General features: G+C 29.8%; 1 non-coding gene across 1 annotated transcript; it reads right to left on the bottom strand.

Annotated features, from left to right (window-relative positions):
• Positions 1-213: 213 nt before the first annotated feature.
• On the bottom strand, positions 214-324 carry LOC140876954 (small nucleolar RNA R71). Its single transcript, XR_012149178.1, has one exon. It is a non-coding gene; the product is annotated as a small nucleolar RNA R71 (small nucleolar RNA).
• Positions 325-6,000: the final 5,676 nt, after the last annotated feature.

The following is a 6,000-nucleotide window of genomic DNA, read 5'->3' as shown; positions in this document are numbered from 1 at the left end:
AAATCCATATTTGCATTTAAGAGAATTTGAGGAGGTTTGCAACACTTATAATGATCAAAATTGTAGCATGGATACTGTTCGATTAAAGCTTTTCCCTTTTTCCTTAAAAGATAAAGCTAAAACATGGTTGCAAAATTTGAGATCAAGTTCAATAAGATCATGGGAAGAAATGCAACAACAATTTCTAAAAAAGTTTTTTCCTTCCCATAGAACAAACTCTTTTAAAAGACAAATTACAACTTTTTCTAAAAAACAAGGTGAAACATTTTATCAATGTTGGGATAGATATAAAGAGTTACTTAATACATGCCCACATCATGGTTTTGAAATATGGAGAATAATTTCTCACTTTTATGAAGGTTTAATACCTAAAGATAGGCAAATGATAGAATTCATGTGTAATGGAACTTTTGAAGATAAAAACCCAAATGAAGCTATGGAATATTTGGAGTCATTAGCAGAAAATGCTCAAAATTGGGATAATATAGGCTCAATTGAACCACCAAGTAAAACCAATAATTCAACAAATGGGGGTGGTATTTATCATCTTAAAGATGATGTAGATATTCAAGCTAAACTTGCATCTTTAGCAAGAAAAATTGAGTCATTAGAAATGAAAAAGAGTGATCAATTAAAAAGTGTTCAAGAAATTGTTTGTCATATATGTGACACACATGATCATCTTACAAAAAATTGTCCTACTTTGCCTTCATTTAAAGAATGTCTCCATGAACAAGCCAATTATGTTAACAATTTTAAAAAACCAACATTAGATCCTTTTTCACAAACATACAATCCTGGTTGGAGAAATCATCCCAATTTTAGTTGGAGGAACGATAATAATGCACAACCTTCACAACAACCTTTTCAAAATAACCAAAATCATCAAGGTTATGCTCCTTATATCCCACCTCCAAGAAAAAATTTTGAAGATGAAATTCATGCATACATTCAAAAGCAAGAGTCTATCAATATTCAAAACATTCAATCTATGAATGATTTGAAAGAAACTCTTGCAAAATTTGCATCTGCACTTAATATTCATGAAAAAGGAAAATTTCCATCTCAACCACAACCTAATCCTAAAAATCAAAATCAAGAAAAATTTGATCAAGTAAAATCTGTTATTACTCTTAGAAGTGGTAAAATAGTTAATGATCCATATAGTGATGAAAACAAAGATCAATTAAACTCAAAGAGTAAGGATTCAAATCCTGATACTTTTGAGAAAGATGATGCTTTGAGTCCTAAAAATAAGAAAATTGATGATAAAATAAATAAACATGTTCCTTTTCCTCATGCATTAGTAAATAATAAAAAACAAAAAAATGATTCTGATATTTATGAAGTTTTTAAACAAGTAAAAATAAATATTCCATTATTAGATGCTATTAAACAAGTGCCTTCTTATGCAAAGTTTTTAAAAGATTTATGTACTGTGAAAAGACAATTGCATGTAAAGAAGAAAGCATTCTTAACGGAGCAAGTAAGATCTATTATTCAAAATAATTCTACCTTGAAATATAAAGATCCCGGTTGTCCAACAATTTCATGTATTATTGGAAAAAATAAAATTAAAAAAGCTTTGTTAGATTTGGGAGCAAGTGTGAATTTAATTCCTTATTCAGTTTATGAAAAGCTTAAGTTGGGAGATTTAAAACCTACATCTGTCACTCTTTTACTAGCCGATAGGTCAATCAAAATACCTAGAGGTATCGTAGAAGATGTGTTAGTTCAAGTCGATAAATTCATATATCCTGTGGATTTTATTGTCTTGGATACACAACCAATAGAAGTACATAACGAAATTCCAGTAATATTGGGACGTCCATTTCTAGCAACTTCAAATGCTCTAATTAATTGTCGAAATGGAATAATGAAATTGTCTTTTGGAAATATGACTTTAGAACTTAATGTGTTCAATTTATGTAAACAACCAAGTATTAATGAAGATGAAGATGATAATGCAATAGAAACAATTGTGGAAGAAAATATACACCAAGAAAACTTAAATCAACAATCTGAAGTTTGTTTAGTGGAAAGTTTTGATTCAAAAAATGTTTTAAATCAAAGTTATTTGAAGAAATTAATGAACTTGAAGAAGTAAAAGAAAATGATCATCCAAAACTTGAATTAAAACCCTTGCCAATAGAACTAAAATATGCTTTTCTTGGTGAAAATCAAACATATCCTATTGTAATATCTTCTACCCTCTTACCAAAACAAGAAGAAGATGTAATAACACTACTTAAAAAACACAAAAATGCAATTGGATGGACTTTGCAAGATATAAAAGGTATAAATCCTTTAATCTGCACACATAGAATTCACTTGGAAGAAAATGCTAAAACATATCAACAACCACAAAGAAGATTAAATCCACACATGAAAGAAGTTGTTAAAAATGAATTTTTAAAACTATTAGATGCCGGAATTATTTATCCAATCTCGGATAGTAAATGGGTAAGTCCAACACAAGTAATACCAAAAAAATCAGGCATCACTGTTATAAAAAATGAAAAGGGAGAATTATTACAAGCTAGGATTCCATCTAGTTGGCGTATGTGCATTGATTATAGAAAATTAAATGATGCAACTAGAAAAGATCACTTTCCGTTACCATTTTTAGATCAAATTTTAGAGAAAGTGGCAGGTAATCCTTATTATTGTTTTCTTGATGGGTATTCGGGGTATTATCAAATACCAATATCATTAGAAGATCAAGAAAAAACTACTTTCACTTGTCCGTTCGGAACTTTTGCTTTTAAAAGAATGCCATTTGGTTTATGTAATGCCCCGGCTACTTTTCAAAGATGCATGCTAAGTATTTTTAGTGACATGATTGAAGAATTTGTGGAAGTTTTTATGGATGATATAACTGTTTTTGGAAACTCATTTGAAAACTGTCTTAAAAATTTGGAAGAAGTTTTAAAAAGATGTGAAGAAAAAAATCTTGTTTTAAATTGGGAAAAATGTCACTACATGGTTAAATCCGGAATTGTGTTAGGGCATGTCATATCTGAAAAAGGAATTGAAGTTGATAAAGCTAAGGTTGATGTTATTGCTAATTTACCATCACCAAACACGATCAAAGAAATTCGATCATTTTTGGGTCATGCGGGATTTTATAGAAGATTTATAAAAAATTTTAGCATAATATCGAAACCAATTTCAAATCTTTTAACAAAAGATGCACAATTTGAATGGACTCAAGAATGTGAAACTGCTTTTAAAAAAATAATTAATCTTTTAACTACATCACCTATTTTACAACCTCCTGATTGGTCTTTACCATTTGAATTAATGTGTGATGCAAGTGATTATGCTGTAGGAGCCGTGTTAGGACAAAGAAAAGAAGGTAAACCTTATGTGATCTATTATGCAAGTAGAACCTTAAATAGTGCTCAAATCAATTATTCAACAACTGAAAAAGAATTACTTTCAGTAGTGTTTGCATTAGATAAATTTCGATCCTATTTAATTGGTTCTACTACTATTGTTTACACTGATCATTCTGCCATAAAATATTTATCAAATAAACAAGATGCTAAGCCGAGATTAATAAGATGGATTTTGTTGTTACAAGAATTTGATCTTGTAATAAGAGATAAAAAAGGAAAAGAAAATGTAGTAGCCGATCATTTATCAAGAATAATTTTTGAATCATCTCAAAATGAAATACCAATAAATGAAAATTTTCCGGATGATCAACTATTTTATGCTACTACTATGCCTTGGTTTGCTAATATTGTAAATTTTCTTGTGACAAATAAAATGCCTTCTCATTGGAATTCACAAGATAAAAATAAATTCTTGAAAGAGGTCAAAAAATTTTATTGGGATGATCCTTATTTGTTTAAGTATTGTCCTGATCAAATTTTTCGACGATGCATACCCGACAATGAGGTAAGTAGTGTCATTAAATTTTGTCATTCTGAGGCATGTGGAGGTCATTTTTCGTCAAAGAAAACAGCTGCAAAAATCTTTCAATGTGGATTTTATTGGCCTTCTTTATTCAAAGATACACATTCATTTTGCAAATCTTGTGAAAATTGTCAGAAAATGGGTTCAATTTCAAAACGAAACATGATGCCTTTAAATCCAATCATGATTATTGAAATATTTGACAGTTGGGGAATAGATTTTATGGGTCCATTTCCATTATCTTTTGGATTCACTTATATTTTAGTAGCTGTCGATTATGTTTCAAAATGGATTGAAGCAATTGCATGTAGAACTAATGATCATAAAGTTGTGATAAAATTTTTGAAAGAAAATATTTTTAGTCGATTTGGAATACCTAGAGCTATAATAAGTGATGGGGGAAGTCATTTTATAAATAAATCATTTTCTTCGTTGTTAAGAAAATATGGTATTACACATAAAGTCTCTACTCCATATCACCCTCAAACGAATGGTCAGGTTGAACTTGCAAATAAAGAAATAAAACAAATTTTGGAAAAAACAGTCAATCCAAATCGAAAAGATTGGTCTTTAAGATTAAGTGATGCATTATGGGCATATAGAACTGCATTTAAAACATCAATGGGGATGTCACCATACAGATTAGTTTTTGGAAAGCATTGTCATTTACCTGTTGAAATTGAACATAAAGCTTATTGGGCAATTAAAGCGTTTAATACTAATTTAGATGATGCATCTAAATCAAGAAAATTGCAATTAAATGAACTAGAAGAATTAAGAAATGATGCATATGAAAATGCAAAGATTTATAAAGATAAAACAAAAGCATTTCATGATAAAAATATTATGAGAAAATCTTTTGAAATCGGACAAAAAGTTTTACTTTATAATTCTCGCTTGCATTTGTTTCCAGGAAAACTTAGATCGCGATGGTCTGGACCATTTTTGTTAAATTTGTCTATCCTAATGGTGCTGTTGATGTTGAAAATCCTAAAAATAATAATGTATTTAAAGTTAATGGGCAAAGACTTAAACCGTTTATAGAAAATGAAGTTCTTAATGAAGAGTTTATGCCTTTATATGATCCAACTTAATTGTTAATTATATTTTTATTTTATTTTTGCAGAAATTAGGACACTTCCCGGTTAAGTGGCGGATAACGGTACTCCGTGGCTCTTACAGTCGGTTAAATTGGTTTCCCACAATAACTGATCAAAAAAAATATATATTTCTTTATTTTCAAAATGGAAGAAGCTATCAAAGAACATGGAAAATATATTTGTTCTTCTGTTTCTAAAAAAGTTCGAAGAATGATTTATGAATGCAGACGTGAAAGATTGAGAATGCTTATGCAAAAAGGAATTCCGGAGGATATTCGTCTTATAATTGAAGCCAAGGTTCGAATAGGTGGCGAAGTTCCAAAATTCTTATATGTTCGAAATATGTCCGGACTAGGAAAAAGCACCTATGCGAAGAAAAGGAGGGCAAAAGGGTTAGATGTTTGTCATAAATGTGCCAGATGGACTTGTAACAAACGATGCAGATCTTTGGGATGTGTTTCCACAAATAGAGAAGATAAAATTGATTTCATTAAGAATGGGCTGAGTAAAGAGTCATTGGATGATATCTCATTGACTCTTGAGACGCATTCTAGTGGATATGTACAAGGTCAACTTCTCCGTTTATGGAAACTATTCCAAGCGCAGCGTCATGGTAATGGTCTTGGGAATCTGACTAAAAAAGACCCTATTTGCCAATTTATAAGAAAATTGGATGGGAAGCCAACCCTCAACTCATAAGAAGACGTTGAAGTCATCATTGATTCAACATGTTACGAAATGGTTTGTGTTTGTTCCTCATCTTCAATAAATTCCAGGTGATATCTCTTTCATCATGTACTCTTTATTTTTCTTGTAAAAAAAAATAAAAAAAAATTTAAAACAATGTCATATTCAGGTTTGGGGGAGGGTTTATCTCTAAAAAAAAAAAAAAAAAATAATTTAAAATTTAAAAAAATATATATATATTTCTATAATAATATTTATTTTTCTTTTTCAATGGCAGAGTAAGGAGTCA

This window comes from Henckelia pumila, chromosome 1 (genome assembly GCF_033568475.1).
Source record: "Henckelia pumila isolate YLH828 chromosome 1, ASM3356847v2, whole genome shotgun sequence".
In the NCBI taxonomy this organism is placed as follows: domain Eukaryota; kingdom Viridiplantae; phylum Streptophyta; class Magnoliopsida; order Lamiales; family Gesneriaceae; genus Henckelia; species Henckelia pumila.
Note: the sequence above shows the minus strand (reverse complement) of the source record. Positions and strands in the feature narration are given on the sequence as shown.